At 37.4% G+C, this 21,800-nt stretch overlaps 1 protein-coding gene across 3 annotated transcripts in view; it reads right to left on the reverse strand.

The window, feature by feature from the left end:
- Positions 1 to 21,800, reverse strand: part of LOC131434826 (aryl hydrocarbon receptor) — a 698,066-nt gene that overhangs the window by 391,646 nt on the left and 284,620 nt on the right. The gene's annotated exons all lie outside the window — the stretch shown is intronic.

The raw sequence follows: 21,800 nt of genomic DNA on the forward strand, positions 1-21,800 counted from the left end.
GTTTTGATAAAACATTGTTTTTTAATGGGTAAAAACACCGTGCAAGCGAAACAATGGATTGAAAAATGTTATCCGGACTCTTGTCCATCAAAAGCAACGATTTGTCGGTAATCGTAAAGTGAAGCTCCGTGAGATTGCTGAGATGACACAGATATCATGAAAAATTGAGCATGAAAAAGGTTTTTTCCAAGTGGGTGCCGCGATTGCTTTCGATGGAACAAAAAGCAGTTTATCAAAAAAAAAAAAACGTTGGAACCATTGTATCACCCTAAAAGGTTGATGTTGATGTGATGTTGATGAATAAAAGAAAATGTGATGTTGATGAATAAAAAAAAATTTTGCAGAAAAAATTTTGTTTCCATTGTTAGTCTCGGGACTTATTGATCCATGTGTTATATTGTTTAAAGCAGTATATTGTGCACTGGTTCGTACTATACTCGAATATGCTGCCGTCGTCTAGGCTCCCTATTATCAACTCGACATCCAACGCAAAGAAGCTATTCAACATAAATTTATTCGGTTTGCACTTCGCAGTCTTCCTTGGAGGGATCCTAACAACCTTTCCAGCTATAGTGAGCGCTGTAAACTTATTTATTTATTATTCGGACAATGCTCATCTGACAACAAGTCCTAATGAACTAGACTATAAACTAATAAAATTAATTAAAAATGGTAAAAATTTAATTTATACTATACCAACCGACGATGAAACTGTAAAGAGGTCATATTGAAGTCAAACACATCGCTGAATTCGTTGAAACGGCGAGTCATTGCCAAAATCGGGCTGTTGCTAGCATAGTTGGTATTCCGCAGATCAGTGTGCAGTAATGATCGAGGCCGAAGAACACGTGCTGGAGCATACAGATTAATCTGTGATAGAAGATCTGGAACATCATATTCAGCCAGTAATAGCTTAGATACAAAAGTGGCTTGTGAAGCACGTCGACGATCAGCTAAAGCTTTAATCCCCAATAGTTGACAACGATCTTCATACGGTGGAAGGCTCAACGGGTTACTCCATGGTAGTTCCCGTAAAGCATAACGCACGAATTTACGTTGCACAGCTTCAATCCTTTGAATCCATAAAGCGTTGTATGGACACCAAACAACATTCGCAAATTCCAGCTGTGAACGAACCAATGAGCAATATAGCGATTTTAAACAAAGTGGGTCACGAAATTCACTCGAGATTTTAAATATGAATCCAAGTAAACGGTTTGCTTTGTCAATCGTTGCTGAAAGATGGCGGGTGTACGTTAGTTTTTCATCCAGAATAACACCTAGATCTTTGACGTGATCAACGCGTTGCAGTTGAGTGCCAGCGACGGTGTAATTAAAATTAAACATGCTTCTCGTACGATGATAGCTTATGACGGAACATTTAGAAACACAGAGATCCATTTTGTTTCTTACACACCATTCGTAAAACATATTAACAAGATGTTGCAACTCACGGCAATTAGCTTCTTTGCGAATAACGAGAAATATTTTCAAATCGTCTGCAAAAAATAATTTGCCACCATGTCTTAAGACAAATACAGCATCGTTCACAAACAACGAAAAAAGAAGTGGTCCTAGAGTACTTCCCTGAGGAACTCCTGAGATACTTGCAAATGATTCAGACACAGTATTTCCAATTTGTACGACAACTTTACGGTTAACGAGATATGTTCGGAGCCATTGACAAATCTGATCGTAAATCCTAGTTTGCCCAGCTTGGTTAACAAAATTTCGTGATTCACAGAGTCAAAAGCAGCTTTAAGGTCAGTGTAGACCGTGTTTATCTGGAATTTGTTGGACATTTGCTCGGTGCAAAACGATGTGAAACAAACGAGATTTGTCTCAACCGACCGACCAGGGAAGAATCCATGTTGGCAACTGCTAATATAATGGCGACAAGCTGATAATAGAGTAGTATTGATGATTGATTCGAAGATCTTAGATTCAACACCCAGCGACGTTATTCCTCGGTAATTAGCGACGTTACACTTGTCACCTTTTTTATAAACCGGGAACATTATAGATCGTTTCCAATCAGTTGGAAATGATTGCTGCTGGAGCGACAAATTGAAGATATGCGCTAGTGGCACTGCTAAAATGTCCGAACATTTTTTCAAAATAGCGGATGGCATGGCGCTGATACCTGGAGCATACAACGACTTGATTTTCTTAACGGCTGAAATAACCATTTGCTCGGAGATATGAAAAATGTCCATGTCAATTACATCAGCGGGAACATCACGAGCAGCGTTTTCAAGTTCGATGGCAGTAGGTGAGTCAGTCGAAAAGACACTTGCAAAGTATCTAGCAAATAGTGAACACTTATCAATAGCTGTTGTAGCTTCATTATCGTAATACATCATTTTAGATGGAAGTCCAATTTCATTTCTCTTCGTATTGACAAATGACCAGAAGCTTTTAGGGTTGTGCCTTAGGTTATTTTGCATACGATTCACGTAGCGATTGTATAGAAATTTATTATAGATACGATATTCGTTACTGGCTGTAGTGAAGCGATGCTTAGATATAGGGCAACGTCTGTTTGTATATATGCGCAAAGCTTTGGCACGAATACGTTTCAAATTCCGTAAGGTGACGTTAGACCAAGGTGGTTTTCTAGGAGGTTTACATTTAGGTACACAGTTCTCAACACAATTATGCAATTGACGATTATAGTGGGTAACGGCAGCATCAATATCAACATAACTGTATAGCGTACTCCAATCAATTTGCAACAATAAGTGACGCAATGTTGTCAAATTTGTTTTACGAAAGTTGAAGCGATCAAACGGAATCAATTCTTCGTATTGCAACGAACGGCTGCTGGCAGAAATTACTACTTCTAACGCCGGGTGAAAATCATCAAGTGGAACCAAAACGCTAGGAGCTTCTGTTACAGTGCATTCAGATAGACCAGCCTCATTGATAAATACGAGGTCAAGAAAAAGCGATTGGTGATTGGAAATCATGCCAACTTGTCTTAGACCATGGAATGCTAGCCCATCTAGAAATACTTGGTTAGCATAAGCCATTGATTTAGACTTGTTATCCGTACGCCGAGACATCTGTGAAGCTATTTTCGTGGCAGATTTGTTACAATCTCAAACTGATTGCTCTGAATTGTTACATAAACTTAACCTATCTATCAATTTTCGCAACCTCCGATCTCATCCATTTCTCAGAATTCAATCTGCTCGCACTAATTACTGCTATAACGAACCGTTTTGTAGTATGTGCCGTCTATTTAATCGATGTTCTCACTTGTTAGATTTTCACTTATCTCGCAACACCGTGAAAAAATTGTTTCTGAATTACTTCTCTACTTCTTAAGTATTAAGGTTAGTAATAGAGGTAGTTTTAATTATCAGTAATAAGTTTATGACATGGTATCTGCTGAATTATTGTGATCTTTCCCACTCCGTCTCTCTACAATCTCTATTGGAAACTAACTAGATTCGCTCGTTGAAAGTAACTCGGTCGTCCCTTCTACTTTTTCATGCCGATTCTTACCCCGTCGTTTTCTCTGTCTTCCACCATCTTTTTGATCACTAATTAGATCTACATGCTGGTTCTAACACCGTCGTTAGCCCACTCTCGTTTACCACCCCACCCCCTCACTAACCCTTATATAACATTTATCTATTCACTTTATTCTTCTCTCTCACCTTTTAAGAAAGAGCGCTATTACCGCCCTGCAATGCCTAGTGTCATCAACTAGTTATAGATAGTGCTATAGATTTAGTTTTAATTGTTAGTGTTAAGCCCAAATGTAACTGTTGGATCATTGTAATCTGTTGATACAAATGATGAGGAGGATTCATGCCTGCTGGAGAGAGAGTGCCAAATTTCATCTCCATCGGGCTTTTCCCTGCTCCAAAATAAATAAATAAATAAATAAATAAATAAATAAATAAATAAATAAATAAATAAATAAATAAATAAATAAATAAATAAATAAATAAATAAACAAATAAATAAATAAATAAATAAATAAATAAATAAATAAATAAATAAATAAATAAATAAATAAATAAATAAATAAATAAATAAATAAATAAATAAATAAATAAATAAATAAATAAATAAATAAATAAATGAATAAATAAATAAATAAATAAATAAATAAATAAATAGATAAATAAATAAATAAATAATTAAATAAATAAATAAATAAATAAAAAAAATTTAACTTTTGGTAAAAATTTGACATGTCGATAATTTTTTTTATCGTGACTTACTTTACTATGGGGTGCCTTTTCAAAATTTACCCTATGAGAGAGTGATAAGTTTTTGATCGTGAATATCTATTGTTGTATCTAACAAATCAACATAATTCTTGCTACATGCCATCGGAAATATGATTACAATTTTATGATAAAATTATCAGTTAGGTGACATAATCTCAAATAATTCAAAATTAAACTTTTCTGAAATTTTTTGTATGAACGAGCATCAAAGGGGATAATCCATAAGGCGCGTTTGCCTTTCTCGTTTTTTTAATGCTCAAAGCTCAGTGATCTGTGAAAGGATTTATATAATCTAACTACCTATAGAATCTAAACGTATATAGCAAAAGCATTGAAGTATTTCAATGGTACACTATTGAAAAACCTGTCTCATTTGACCCATGTCAACACTAGCCAATCAGAACGCGTTCTGAGGAAAAGAACAAAATATCAGCTGCTGTACAACAAATCGTTAGAGAAAAATGTTTCGAAAAGTGGTCAGTATCGTAGTGAGTTCTTCAATTTGGTCCTTCTGAAAGCTAGAAATGAATCCCTACAGCGTATTGATAGTTTCTTTCAATAAATTATGCAAATCTGAAATGAAATAATCGACATTAAAATTCTGTATGCGGCTATTTTTATAGCCGTCAGGACCGCTCATTGGTGAAAAAGCTACAAACGAAATCACATAAACAGAAACCTCTTAACAAAAATTGAATCAGTTTGGATTCTATCGCCACCGCAAGCAGATGTGTTTTGTGTTGTCTGCAGAGCTAGTTTCGCTTTCGACAAGAGCGATTACGTCACAGCTGCCAGTCATTAGCATTTTTTGAAAAAACAACGGTGGAGAGCATTACACAAAATCAGCCGTTCTAATGGCTCTAAAAGTTTTCTAAAGAAATATTAGGGTTTGTTGTTCGGAAGGAAATATCCTCAGTTTAGTGCAAATATAGAACTGTTTGATTTGATTTTTGCACTTTTCGCTGTGTGAAATTCACAGTAATCTAGATCAAGTGAAGTCTTCTTTGTTTTTACGAAAAATGTGGAAAAAGGGAATGCTTGCATAATTCATACAATTGATCAACTAATTGATATTCGGAAGTGTTAAGGAACATGTCAGTTGTTTTCCTATTCACGACATCCAGTTATGTCTCTGACATTACCCACCCGCCTTTTTATTCATTTATTGTATCAAACCTGTTTTAATCCACCTAGTGGTGTAAAGATGCCTTTTTTATAATATATACATATATATATATATATATATATATATATATATATATATATATATATATATATATATATATATATATATATATATATATATATATATATATATATATATTTATATATATATATATATATATATATATATATATATATATATATATATATATATATATATATATATATATATATATATATATATATATATATATATATATATATATATATAGATATATATATATATATATATATATTTATTATGTTGATCCGCGTAATGGCATTAGCAGTTTAAACATACTCTGCTAATGCACTGATGAGCTGAATGCGAAACGTAAAATAATTAAAATTACTAATGATGTGCACTTTAGCACAGTGAATAACTAGGACCAGTAGGCCGTCAATTTGTTTTGCTCTTTCGGCACGTCAGGATAGATATTACACTTCGTTGCAAATACGTGATTTGTACACATCAAATACTTCAATAGTAATTTCAACATAATCTAAATTTATTTATTTATTTATTTATTTCTTATTGGGTTCATCGGACATATATCTAAATGAACCGACAGAGTGGGAAAAACCTATATGAGTTGAACAAATTTCATGCCATTATCATACAGGCGCAAAAACCACTATCTTTTAAACAAAAAACACAAAACAAAAAGTAATTACAATGCGTCAAGTGAAATAAATTAACACATAGAAAAAAACAGTCCTTATAATATAGTTCGTTTCATTCTTTCTGCGAAACGACGGGAAGGTTCATCAAACTCAAAAATTGTTTCAACAGAAGTACGAGCTTTATATCGCAATGATCTGCTTGGTACTCGAAAACTAATTTTGCTACGCAATTCTGGAGCATCGATCTCCCCGTTTATTAATTTCGCAATGGTCAATGCTTGTTGAATTTTTCTTCGGCGCTGTAAAGTATCGATTCCCAATAATTGGCTGTCCGGGTATGGTGGCAAGTTCACAGGATCTCTCCAAGGCAAATATCGTAATACCATGCGAACAAAGCGTTTCTGAACACGTTCAAGTCTAAGGCTCCACGATATTTGATACGGACACCAGATTACTGAAGCATTTTCCAGAATCGGGCGGACGAGTGAGCAATATAAAGCCTTCAAGCAAAGCAAATCTTTGAAGTCTTTGGCAATTTTAGAGATGAATAACAGCTGACGGGAAGCTTTCGAAATAACTAGCGACCGTTGGACATCGAACGTCAATTTGGCATCCAGTTGTACACCAAGATCACACACCTGAGTCACTCTTAATAAAATTGTTCCATCAATGTTATAGTCGAATATAATGGGACGTAGAATCCGATGAAATGTGATAACTTGGCATTTGGTTACATTGATAATGAGTTTATTTTCCCTGCACCAATTTGCGAACCTTGTAAGCAAATCTTGCAGTCGTTGGCAATCCTCAACACTACGAACGGCGAGATACAGTTTCAGATCATCTGCATAGATTAATTTACAACCAGATCCCAAGAGTAATGCAACATCGTTGGAAAATACTACAAACAGCAAGGGTCCCAAGTTGGTACCTTGCAGAACACCTGATTTATTCGAGAATTCGGACGACGCAACGCTATTGATTTTTACACGCATTTGTCTATCGGAAAGATATGAGTTCAGCCAAGACACAAGTTGCGATGATAAACCAAGTCGAGATAATTTACACAACAGTATTCGATGATCAATCTTGTCAAACGCTGCTTTTAGATCGGTGTAGATAACATCCATTTGTGCTTTTGCCTCCATACTAGAAATACATTCAGACGTTAAGGTTAACAAATTCATTGTTTTGCTCTTTCGGCACGTCAGGATAGATATTACACTTCGTTGCAAATACGTGATTTGTACACATCAAATACTTCAATAGTAATTTCAACATAATCTAAATTTATTTATTTATTTATTTATTTCTTATTGGGTTCATCGGACATATATCTAAATGAACCGACAAAGTGGGAAAAACCTATATGAGTTGAACAAATTTCATGCCATTATCATACAGGCGCAAAAACCACTATCTTTTAAACAAAAAACACAAAACAAAAAGTAATTACAATGCGTCAAGTGAAATAAATTAACACATAGAAAAAAACAGTCCTTATAATATAGTTCGTTTCATTCTTTCTGCGAAACGACGGGAAGGTTCATCAAACTCAAAAATTGTTTCAACAGAAGTACGAGCTTTATATCGCAATGATCTGCTTGGTACTCGAAAACTAATTTTGCTACGCAATTCTGGAGCATCGATCTCCCCGTTTATTAATTTCGCAATGGTCAATGCTTGTTGAATTTTTCTTCGGCGCTGTAAAGTATCGATTCCCAATAATTGGCTGTCCGGGTATGGTGGCAAGTTCACAGGATCTCTCCAAGGCAAATATCGTAATACCATGCGAACAAAGCGTTTCTGAACACGTTCAAGTCTAAGGCTCCACGATATTTGATACGGACACCAGATTACTGAAGCATTTTCCAGAATCGGGCGGACGAGTGAGCAATATAAAGCCTTCAAGCAAAGCAAATCTTTGAAGTCTTTGGCAATTTTAGAGATGAATAACAGCTGACGGGAAGCTTTCGAAATAACTAGCGACCGTTGGACATCGAACGTCAATTTGGCATCCAGTTGTACACCAAGATCACACACCTGAGTCACTCTTAATAAAATTGTTCCATCAATGTTATAGTCGAATATAATGGGACGTAGAATCCGATGAAATGTGATAACTTGGCATTTGGTTACATTGATAATGAGTTTATTTTCCCTGCACCAATTTGCGAACCTTGTAAGCAAATCTTGCAGTCGTTGGCAATCCTCAACACTACGAACGGCGAGATACAGTTTCAGATCATCTGCATAGATTAATTTACAACCAGATCCCAAGAGTAATGCAACATCGTTGGAAAATACTACAAACAGCAAGGGTCCCAAGTTGGTACCTTGCAGAACACCTGATTTATTCGAGAATTCGGACGACGCAACACTATTGATTTTTACACGCATTTGTCTATCGGAAAGATATGAGTTCAGCCAAGACACAAGTTGCGATGATAAACCAAGTCGAGATAATTTACACAACAGTATTCGATGATCAATCTTGTCAAACGCTGCTTTTAGATCGGTGTAGATAACATCCATTTGTGCTTTTGCCTCCATACTAGAAATACATTCAGACGTTAAGGTTAACAAATTCATTGTAACTGATCTACCAGGCATAAATCCGTGTTGATCAATTGAAATGTAGTTCTTTGCACAATCTAAAATAGCACCACTCACAATTATCTCGAATAATTTCGATGAGGCTGGTTATTCCTCAGCTTTCTTCACGTTTCGCCTTCGGCTCATCAGTGCTTAAAGCAGTTCAAATTGAACTGCCATCTCCGCCTAACAGTTCAATTTGAACCGCTAAGCAGACGCAAAGTTTACACTATTTATGTAACGACTTTTCGGATATTGCACCGAGATGCTATATCTTTTCTGATGGCTAGAACGAAAACGAGTGACGACTGATTACTGGTCGCCGCAGAGTGTGAACATTTAGGGGTTTTTTTGGGTTTGTACAGAAAAGCACATATTTTATTTCAGCTTTCTTCACGTTTCGCCTTCGGCTCATCAGTGCTTAAAGCAGTTCAAATTGAACTGCCATCTCCGCCTAACAGTTCAATTTGAACCGCTAAGCAGACGCAAAGTTTACACTATTTATGTAACGACTTTTCGGATATTGCACCGAGATGCTATATCTTTTCTGATGGCTAGAACGAAAACGAGTGACGACTGATTACTGGTCGCCGCAGAGTGTGAACATTTAGGGGTTTTTTTGGGTTTGTACAGAAAAGCACATATTTTATTTCAGCTTTCTTCACGTTTCGCCTTCGGCTCATCAGTGCTTAAAGCAGTTCAAATTGAACTGTCATCTCCGCCTAACAGTTCAATTTGAACCGCTAAGCAGACGCAAAGTTTACACTATTTATGTAACGACTTTTCGGATATTGCACCGAGATGCTATATCTTTTCTGATGGCTAGAACGAAAACGAGTGACGACTGATTACTGGTCGCCGCAGAGTGTGAACATTTAGGGGTTTTTTTGGGTTTGTACAGAAAAGCACATATTTTATTTCAGCTTTCTTCACGTTTCGCCTTCGGCTCATCAGTGCTTAAAGCAGTTCAAATTGAACTGCCATCTCCGCCTAACAGTTCAATTTGAACCGCTAAGCAGACGCAAAGTTTACACTATTTATGTAACGACTTTTCGGATAATATGATAATTTGCTACATTTCGTCGATCACCATTTTTGAAAACAGGACACATATATGACTGTTTCCATATGCGAGGAAATCTGCTTTGCTCGAATGATCGGTTGAAAATAACACTTAGTGGTCCAGCTATGGAGGATATGCAGCGACACAAGACAACGGCGGGTATTCCATCCGGACCAGGTGATAAAAAGCGCTTCAGTTTTTTAGCCGCTTGTTCAATCATGTGAGGTGTAACGGTGAAAATGTCCAAATCAAACAAATCAGATGGAACACTTGCAGCTGCAACATTCGCTTCGCTAGACGATGTAGAGTTGCTCTAAAAAACACCAGTGAAAAATTTTGCAAACAACTCACATGACTCAGGAGCAGTAGTAGCAATTTCATTGTCAAGAAATACATTGGTTGGAATAGATGAACATTTTCTCTTTGAGTTGACAAAACGCCAAAAGCTACGAGGATTACGTTGGAGATTTGTCTGTACTTTGAGTACGTACGACTTATACAAAGTGGCGTTTTAGTTTACTCAATTCTGATGTGCTCCAAGTTGGAGAGACAGGCGGTCTGATGCGTGGTAAGTTATATTGAAGCCAATGATTGATTTCTCCGCAAAAAACTTCAGCCTTCTGCCATATCATCTACGTCACCTGTTGCGAACAATAAAGCCCAATCAATATTACTCAAGTGATCAGAAAGTGCAGCGAAGTCCAGCAAACGAAAGTTCAATGGGCATGCAGTGTTGCTATCATCAGTGGATGGCCGTTGAATGCTAACAATACTGGCAGGCAGATAAATTGAAAGCGGTGGGTGATGGGTGTCAATGGGAAGCAGCGGGGCACAGTTGCGGTCGATCCTAGCATCACAATCAAATGGGCAGAAAACAAGATCGAGTGTGTGACCGAGTAGATTGTGTACAAAATTTTTTTGCTCTAGGCCTAAAAATTCGAAACCGTCGAGCAGCGTGTGGCTAGCAGGTGACAATTGAGCGTTGCTGTATATAGCGTCAACATTGTTCCTCTCCCATCTAATTACGAGGTTTGTTATAGTCACCACACACGAGCACTGAGCCATTAGGCGAGCAATTATCAAACAATTCATGTAATGCTGCAATATGTTCATTGATGACGTGTACATCCTGACTTCGATCAGGCGGTTATAAACTGCACATATTTTAATATCTTTTCCTTTAATTCTCGCTAAGACGGAGACTTGCTCAATATTTCGCCCGTTTATCAAATTCATCGTACTGCTGACATACTTTTGAGCCACTGCGACAAGAACATCACCAAACCGAGATTTGCAACTGTTGCGGAGACAGCGATCACACCGGAACACATTATAAGCCGTACAAAATAGCTGAATTGAGTTGATGCTATCGTCAAATCCGGTTTCAGTGAAAATAATCACGTCGAATTCACAATCGATGATATTCAGAAACAGATCATCAATTCTGGTTCTCAGTCCTGCCATATTTTGGTAATAAATAGATATACTGCTTCCACAGTCGGAAATTTGCTGCAAAAGAAAGTTATTGAATGCAAGTAGTTGAACAGGAAAGTTTGAGTACTCGCCTCTGATGGAAGCCCTTAAGCTTCCATCATCCACCAAAGATCGCAATGCATTCAAATTACTGTCAATAGAAATGTTTCCTCTATCATCGGTTTTACTGCTGGCTGCTTTCAAAATAACATGGACGGATGTCTCAACAGGTGTAATTAAAAATCCACGAATTCTCTGAATATTAGACCTGTAGGAAAATGCATAGCGGCAAGTGCGTGCTGTTTGAGTGTTGGATCAAGACCAATTTTGAATGATACGTAATTCAAATTAGCAGGGTCTAAACCCTTTGGTACAACACGAATGACATCAAATGTATCGGATAAAGTAAGGCAGCGTGAGACTTTTCAATTGTGCCTTTTCAAAATTTACCCTCTGAGAGAGTGTTAAGTTTTTGATCGTGAATATCTCCTGTTGTATCTAATGTATCAACATAATTATTGCGACATGCCATCGGAAATATGATCACAATTTTATGATAGAAAAGTTTAATTTTGAACTATTTGAGATTATGATTCAGTTGCGTGACATAATCTCAAATAGTTCAAAATTAAACTTTTCTGAAATGTTTGGTATAAACGAGTATCAAAGAGGATCATTCATAAGGCGCGTTTGCCTTTCTCGTATTTTGAAAGCTCATAGCTCAGTGATCTGTAGAAGGATTTATATAATCTAACTACCAATAGAATCGAAAATTTTCAACTTGAACGTGTATTGCAACAACATTGAAGTTTTTCAATAGTACACTATTGAAAAACCTGTTTGATTTAACCCATGATAGCACCAGCCAATCAGAACGCGAGATGTCTGCTTCTATACAAGAGTATCCATATAAAAAATGAGTGGTTCATTTTTCGTACCGTTTACTGAGCAACTGTTCCCGAAACAAGACACACGAGAGCAACATCGAGGACCTGTCGTCTCACTGTTTCCCGTTCTGCGAACAAGAAAAGGAATTTTAGCAAAGGGGCTGTCCGTACACTGCTGCCAGTAGCAGGTATAAAATGAAAAGTGATGTGAGAAATAGCGTCATTCAATTTAAAGCAGCTACTCTGAACGTACGAGACACCGTCAGCACGATGACACCGAAAACCGGTAGAAAGGTAGCCAAAAAGTCCAGCAGGGCCCATTCAAAGCACTTTTCAGTGCTAAAGATCTTCCTAAAGAACTTGAATTTTGTCGCTTTCCTACCATTTTCTGAGCAACTGTTACCGAAACAAAACACACACGAGAACCATCTCAGACCTCAATATTTCCTACCAAAAGATTCATGAAGATGGAACTTAAAATTATTTGCACCGTCACTAACACATTCAATTACGAACGGCACTACGAAAGTGGAAGTGATAATGTTGAATACATCTTTATACTAGTATGGGGTCGTGTGAAGATATGCCATGCGAAACAGGGTTGCCATATATACAGATTAATCTTTATAATAATAATAATAATAATAATAATAATAATAATAATAATAATAATAATATTCATAATAATAATAATAATAATCATAATAATTAATTATATTGATGTGATGGGAGTGTGCCAGTTTTTTTTTTCTTATTCACGACATCCAGTTATGTCTCTGATATTACCCACCCGCCTTTTTTTATTGCTTGCGCGCTGCTGTTTCGTATTGAGGTGGTGTGAGAAATGCACGGTGGCATTATATCGTGAGCAAAAAGTACATATAAAATAATGACGCGAATTTATGCAGTATTGGGATTTGTGTTGAAATAAATACGAGTTGAATACAATAAAACGGGTATTGTAAGCAATCGTTTATTTTCTAAGTAGCTGTCATTTATAATGCTAATAATATCCAACTCTGTTGAGCTCAATGCATTAATGTTGCTGAAGCAATAATGCTTGGCTGTGTAATATCGTAAAACAGGTATTTTTTATAGGAAAACTAAAACTTCAACATTGACAAGCTACTGCGTGAAATGAATACAAACCAAGTATTATCGTTCATTAACCTGATATACAAACAAAGTGATAAACATTGAGGGTCAGCTTTGAGCCAGTCAGCATGGAAAACTTATTGGAATTCATTGGTTTTTCAATTATCATGAATACAATGAATCAACGCTTGATTTTGCTTTCAAAATCGATTGAATAATAAGAAACTACGAAATAACTTTATATTCAATTTCGTGCCCCAAATATGTGCTTGAGAAAAGATTCACTTAATAATTTTAACTGCATGGTATGATGAACTATTAGTTATAATTGGAATGTATTCCAATAATGTAATCTAAGAAATTATTAAACTGCTGATGATTTCTGGCACCGGAGGCCAGAGGCAGTTTGGTCTTCGGTTCGTTATCGTCTCATCATCTAGACATTTCTAGACTCATCATGCTATATAATTCCGAAAGTCGCTTCCGAAAAAAGTTAATGGTGAATACTTTTACGTAAATTCTATCTCATCGGCGGGAAGGGCCTGGTGAACTATTAGCAAAGATATCGAAAATACTTGAATGTTCTCTCGTCTCCAATCATTCTTTTGAAAAAGAATACATGTTTGCTACTAAATATATACAGGCATATACATGGTTAACAAGTTGGTCAATACATATACATATAGCCTCATGTTAATCATTAATAATTACTCATGATTCATAGCTCTAGTGTAACAGTAATCAATAACAATAATGATTGAATTAGCATATATTCAAAGTGTGAAGAATTCAAAAATGCATTACGTCCAGTTTTTTTTACAAGCCAATATAACGAGAGGTAAGCCCACTGCTCTCAATCATTGAAATAAGTTCTTGTTTCTATGTGTCCGTTTTTCTTGGTACGCTTTGTGCGACGGTTCGTTCAACTGAAGCGGATAAAATTTGGCGCGCATTTTATGACGCTACATTTCACCTTAAGAGGATGAAAATAATGCTTCCCTCACATCAGTACGCGCATACACTATGAATGTTACTACAGCCAACAAACCGAACGTAAACTGCCTGAAACGAGCACGCCGAGCTGCCTTAGCTGTTGAAATAATTATGAATATAATTTCTTGAAAACAAACTTTTCTTTCTATTGAATTTCATTGATCGATCGATTCATAGAAGATCGATCAAAATATAAAAATTAACTATTAAAACCAAAGTCCGTTCTTCAATCCGTTTCGTTTTAGTAGTTTCGTAAATTATTAATTATCAATTATATAGTTATCAATGCCCTCACAACGGTGAATGCTATGCGCAATGATCAACCGCTGCGCAAAGCAATCATCAACGGCAAAACTAAAACCGACATGCTTGCCTCGAATCTTCATAGCAAACCAAGAGCAACAAATTTAAACCGCACCGGCTAAAGCTTGCTTCATTTAGAATTGGAACAAAGACAATTGCCTGTATTTCAGTTATTTATTATTGTATTCAAGATCTTTTTTATAAGAATGTAGCGTTTTCTTCATACTTTTAAGAAAAAATACGGATAAAATTATTCGTCACGGTTTTGAAGGAATTCTCGAATTTTTCCTGTAACACGGCTCAGTAGGCGGCGCACACCTTCTTCGTCCATCGTTTTAGCTATCTTATTCCACCAGGTCGTCATCTGATTGATGTCTTTGACAACCTTTCCCTTTGCCTTGAGTCTCCTCTTCATGATTGCCCAGTATTTCTCAATAGGGCGGAACTGGGGGCAGTTGAGTGGGTTAAGGTTTTTCGGAACAAACAAGACCACTTTCTCTGCATACCATTCTTAAACGGCTTTGCTGTAATGACAGCTTGCCAAATCTGGCAAAAACATTACAGGATGGTCGTGGGATCGAATGAACGGCAAAATTCGTTTTTGAAGACACTCTTTTTGGTATAGTTCCGATGTCATTGTCTTATTTGTAACGACAACTTTCGTTTTTTTGCCGCAGCTGCAAATGCCCGGCCAAATCATAAATTTTCTTGCAAATTTGTCGAGAAAAAAAATTTAAATTTGGCTGGAACATCCCCCCGAGTCGTTGCCAAGTAAAATCTTTGACCTGGGATTTGCCTGAAGTCAGCCTTGACATAGGTTTCATCGTCCATCAGAAGACACCCGTTGAACTTGGTCAGCACCTGATCTTATAGTTTCCGAGCACTAATTTTGACCACACTATTCTGTTGTATGGTTCGATTTGGCTGTTTGCTACCTCGATACGATTTGATTCCTTCCCGTAGTCGAGTTCTTCTCACGGTACTATGGGCAGTACCAAATTTTCTGGCCAAATCACGGTCCGACAGATTAGGATTCCTCTTAATCGTCTTCAACATCTTACCACGCAGTTTCCGATCGACAGTTCCACTCCGACGATTGGCCTCCACTTCCGAATCGTCGTCAATCTTTCCTTATACCGTTTGAAGACGCGCCATTCGGTATTTCTGGGCAATTTCAGCTGTTTAGCTAGCTTAGATGCAGACCACAATGGATTTTCCAAATAACTGTGCACAATTTTTTTTCCTTCTTTCGGCTTCCATGTTGATTGTTTACAAAGTACAGTCGATTTTCGGAATGTCAAAAATCATACGTGAAGCTGACCAAATTCCCGACACGTGGGCGCCAAGAGCTTCCAAATCCGTCCACCAGGAGCGCCACAATATGAGCAAAAGTTTGTTCCAATTCTAAATGAAGCAAGCTTTACTGTCGCAGACCTGGTCAAGGGAGAGTAATATTTTGCTCTCGACAGAAACAAAGCAGTGACTGATTCCCGAAGTTTAATGTCGCAATAGCGAGAACTTCATGCTTCTTCGTCTGTCGTGGACCACGACAAAATGTCTTGAGATGGAATGAACTGTCGAACGAAGTGAATGACGGCAACGTTGGCTGTACAGCACTGTTTGTCTAAGGGCTGTCGTGATAAAACCTATCACAAGGCTGTCATGGAAAGAGTAGCGCGGCGGTACATTTGGGAAGCCTGATCACGACCAACAGGATCTTCATTTTGAGGTGGTTCTTCGCGTGTACACAGATGACCGAGTTGCTTCTTTTTTTGTCAAAGTACGACTCTTGCGATACTTCTACTTTAACTACTTCGGTTTTCTCTGGCTGCTCAGAAAAGATTTTAAATTCTAATATTAATGTGTGTTTTTCTGCTTCGGCAAAGGCTTGTATGTTTTCTGTAGTTTAAAAAAACTTTGCCGATTGCCGGTCGATTTCTGTAAAACATTCGGCGGCTGCCTCTTTTTCTTTAAGAAAATCTTTGTTATCCTCCATTTTTAACTGTGTGTTTTCAAGATTCGTTTAAAAGAATTTTTTTACTACTGTACTCTATTGACCTCTATTAGTGGTCATTGTGTGATACAAAAATCAAAATTAGTACTTAACTTAGGCCTGATTGGCGATGATCCTTCTTGTTATCCGCTCGGCAGTCCTCTCCGTGTATATGCGGTGTAGCTTGGTGATGAATCTTCCAGCTGTGTAGATCATCAGACAGGCTGCTATGATGATTCCTGTCCAGGTTTGGGCGTCATTTCCCAACTGGACGGACGCGGTGTTGGTATCGGTCGAGTTGAACCAACCCATTCCGAATTCACTATTCTTGTTTTTATAACGTTAAACACTTTCTTCAATTCATGTTGTTTTTTTTAATTTTAGTTCTATAAAACTGTTAATTTTTCACGATGCACATATTTCACTAGCTTGAGTTTCTGGCAAGTCTTCCGTCCATACTGGTGGTTTATAGTTTATAGGTTTAAATTTAAATGCAAGGTTTATTGCATTGTATTTCAAGTCACTTTTACTTTAATAGTCTAAATTGCTCTAAGTCCTTTTTAGCACTGGACTTAGCATTGGTTTTCACTTGTACTTTTTAAAGTTCAAATTGTGCTAGGTCCTTTTTAGCACTGGACTTTCATTTTTCCACTTGTACTTTTTTACAGTTCGTATTGTGCTAAGTCCTTTTTAACACTGTACTTAGCATTTATTTTCTTCTTGTACTTTTTTTAATTGCGCTAAGTTCTTTTTAACACTGGACTTAGCATTTGTACTCTAACTGTCACGGTCGCCATGGGGCAGGCTCTTCCGAATCGAAAAGAAAGGGGTCGTTCTTCCTTCAGTCTTGACTTCAGAATTTCCATTTATTTTTCCGCATTTTAGTTTGATTGAATATACAAATCCCCTGTCTTGAGACTTGACAATTACATGTATCGAAAAGGTTTTGGTAATAATTATATGGAGAAGACTAATGTTTAATAAACATCGCACGACCCGCAGCGATGGCAAGAACAATTGAAGTTATTTATTTTCCGTCGCGCGAGGCGGAAAATCCACGCCAGCGGCGCGCATGGTTTAAAGTGTTTATATTCATTGCGTTACTTTGCTTGTGCGCTGTAAGCAATTTAGTATCTTGCTTACATTTGGAATGGATTGTTTGTTTATGTTCCCGTCGAATAAATCATCAATTCACAGTGATACCGATTACACATTTACACGAAATTCTGCCAACGAATTGTAGAATATACGTGCATTTAGTAACCGTAATTAGTGACTCATTTCGTTAAAGTGCGGCAAAGTTATTAGCAGATTCAGATCTAACAGTCGCGTAGTGCATTGAAAGACACACAATAGCACTGTATCTCATTTTTGTTCTTCAGGCCTGTGTGCCTCCGCTGAGTGAAGAAGCGGTGGAAGGCTAATAACCGATTACCTATGACGTCGGTCACTTGTAATGTGTGTGCTTTAAAAATTGTGTCTGAAAATGATAGAGTTTACTGCTTTGGCGGCTGTGAGCAGATTCTCCATGTAAAATTTTTGGATATCAACGCGGCTGGCATTTGTGTCTTGCGGGAGAATGTTGCTTTAAAGTATATGTGTTTTGCGTGCAGACGTAAACAAACCTGTCTTAATGATGTGCAGAAAACCTGTACGGAAATGCTTTTAAAAATCAATGACACCACCGCTTTCGTCACGAATTTCGAGGATAAAATAAAAGTAGGCATGCAAAATGAGTTTATAAAACTTGAACAACGCTGCGAAAAGAAAATATTGACAGCGATCATGCAAACGCTTGCTAACGAACAAATTTCAAACTCCAATGTCTCGGCCACTTCAAATATTCTTAGTTCTGCTACATCTTCCAAGAAGTCGTACGCTTCAGTGACAAAATTTCACATGCAAAACTTAAAACGGAAAGCAACAAAAAATCTCACCGACGAAGAAGAAGGTGCTTTATTAAGATCTGGTAAAAGACGTTTAATGTGTGATAAACAAAATAACGATCCAGCTAATACTCCTGAAAAATCGCCAATTAAACTGCGAAGCCCTGCTAAGCCTCCCCTGTCTAAAACTAGAGTTGTCGCAAAATTAGAACAGACAGTTTTATTTAAGCCAAAGAATTGTCAAACTGCTGATTTTACTATGCGCGATATACAAAACATGCTTGATCCAGTCAAATTCACAGTAAGGAATGTCCGCCACCGGGGCAGTGGTGAGGTTACAATACGTTGTGATACCAAAGAAAACTCTGTAAGCTTAGTTTCTGCAGCACAGACAGTACTTGCGGAAAACTACGACATCGAAATTCAGAAGGCTTTCAGACCACGAATAAAAATTCTGGGGCTTGCCGAAGACACTGTGCTTACTAACTTTGAAGATCGGCTTAGAAAACAAAATAATTTGCCCGATTTCGCCGAGATTCAAATAATTCGCATAGAAGAAAATGCTCAGAAAAATAATGCTGTGGCGGTAGTCTTGGAAACCAATTATAGCACTTTTGAAACAATTATAAAACTTCAACGCGTTAACATTGGTTGGGAGAGGTGCAGAGTAATTGAAGCAATCAACGTCTTGCGCTGCTTCAACTGCTCTGAGTATGGTCACAAAGCATCTACATCTGAAAAACAACGATGCTGTCCAAAATGTGCAGGAGAACATGAAGTGCAGGAATGCCAATCGAATTCTCTAAAATGTATAAATTGTCACAACCTAAATCAGCAACAAAAACTTCCCCCGGATGAGCAATTGGATATTAAGCACACATGTTGGAGCGCAGAATGTCAATTGTTCCAAAAGCGCCTGACTTGGGCCCGACAACGGATTCACTACTCCACGTAGTAATCAGTCTTACATCCAACTGCTGCAGACACTAGTGTACCTGTCATGTCGCAATGTATCCACTCTTCACTGGAAATATCTGTTTGGTCAGGTAAATATAAGAGTGGTATATGCTCCACTGAAGCTAGGAATGATTCTACACCCGTTTTAAGAGAAGTCTCACACTTTCAGACACTAGTGCATTACAGCGTTTTCGCTGATCAGCCTAGGAGCAACGATATCATCCGGTCAGGTAATGCCAAAATGGGTATATGTCCCACCGAAGCCTCTATAAATACTGCACACACTGAAAACGATCTACATTTGCAGTTTGCTTCCGAACGCAATTCTCTCGATCTCGTCGATGGTGCAGACTCTCCGTTGCAGCCATCGCGTGATCCTGAATGCATCGACGTGACTACCACCGAAAGCTGCTCTGTTGTACTACCACCAAAAGAACATCCCGAACGCGAACTAAAATTATGCTACCAGAACGTGAGAGGGCCACGTACGAAGATTGACGAATTGTTTAGTGCTGCTGCAGAAATGAATTACGATGCTCTTATTTTAACTGAGACGTGGTTAAATAATGAAATCAACTCTGTTCAACTGTTTGGCTCGAGTTATACGGTCTACCGTAAGGATCGCGATCCCGCAAGTACTAGAAAAAACGTGGTGGAGGTGTTCTCATCGCTGTTTCCAATCGGCTGTCATCCAAACGTATATCTGACATCAATCACACACTCGAACAACTCTGGGTAAATATCCGTTGCCATAACGCATATATAAGTGTAGGTGTAGTTTATATTCCCCCTGACTCCGCCGATAATGTAGACGTTATTCAAAATCACATTGATTCTGCACTTAACATCGTTAACAATACTGATCATCGAACCGCACATTTGCTATTTGGGGACTATAACCAACCTGGGCTCGTCTGTAAGGATACGCAGTCCGGATTTGCTATCCCAGACCTATCTGAATCAACTTTTACAAGGCCGAGCGTCACTCTATTGGATGGCATGTCTCTATTGAATATGCTGCAATTGAGTACTGTGACTAACATGCGCAACCGCACATTAGATCTGCTTTTTGTTAATGAGGAAGCTGTGAAGAATTGTTTAGTTTCAGAAACACTTGCTGTTGACACAAATCATCCTCCGCTTTCTGCTACTTTGATTTGCCCTCAACTAGTTCGTTTTGATGAGGTGCATGAAAATAGGTTGTTCAATTTTTCTAAAACTGACTTTTCCGGGCTTAACAACGCACTCCGTTTAATCGACTGGGACTCTATTCTTGATAATGCTACCGATGTGGATGCTGCTGTAGACAGTTTCTCCAATGTTTTAAGACAACTCTTCATAGTTCATGTCTCTGTGCCCCGTCCTCGTTGGAAACCACCTTGGAGCAATCGACACCTACGTGACCTCAAAAAATTAAGAACGGCTGCACTTCGTCGTTACACAAGTCGACGGAACCCAATTACAAAAAGAGATTTTTCTCAAGCCAGTAACAACTATCGATCGTATAACCGCTTTCTCTACTCAAAACACGTGGAACGAACTCAGTCAAATTTGAAACGGAATCCAAAGCAATTTTGGTCTTTTGTTAATGGTAAACGCAAAGAGAATGGACTTCCTTCCTGCACGGAACCACCCGCGATCCCATTTCAACCAGAATATTAGTTGATTTTCTGAATTCGATTGGTTGAAATTTGGTACAACTAATCGATTGTTGTTTTAATTAAACTGTCATTTTTGTTTTTCGATTAGCAGAAACGATGGTTGAAACAACTAATTTAACTGTTTAAAAAAAATGCTGTCAATTAGTGAGGACACATACCTTTCAATTTCAACAAATATTTTAGTTGAAACAACTGGTGTTGTTATTGAAACAAAATTCTGTTAGTTGAAAAATAAATCGGTTTTATTTGTTTTATACTTTGCAAATAATTGAATCAACTCGAACAATGTTATTGATTGGCGAAAATAATCAAAATATACTTACTGATACACGTCATGATCTATTTGAAATAAGTTTGGTATGTTGAGATTCATGGAATAAATATCGTTGTTAATATATAAACAGTATTTTATATTGACATGTAATATCATTAGGGCTGGGAAAACCACCGATCACTGCTGATTTCGAGTGATCTTAACCAAGGAATAAATTATCATTACGAAATCAGAACTGATCTGATCTCTAAGTGATTTTGATTTTTGTATGATCATGATCATGTCAAGTCGAGATCAGTAAAGATCTAAATTCTAAAAAAATACTTCTGATTCAATCGGAAATGATTGATGTATAAAAACGTTTTTAATCAGCAAAAGTGCCCGGAGGGGCGAGTAAATTAGCGAAATTATTAAATTTACCTAAAATGAGTATTGAAAGATGATGCCTTCAACGGTTGAACTAAAGCTATGCACTGATAATTTTAGTCAATTTATATGAGCTTGGGTGCATCAACCGCTGGGAATTGGAATTTTGCGACGGCAATT

Source organism: Malaya genurostris, chromosome 3 (assembly GCF_030247185.1).
Source record: "Malaya genurostris strain Urasoe2022 chromosome 3, Malgen_1.1, whole genome shotgun sequence".
Classification (NCBI taxonomy): domain Eukaryota; kingdom Metazoa; phylum Arthropoda; class Insecta; order Diptera; family Culicidae; genus Malaya; species Malaya genurostris.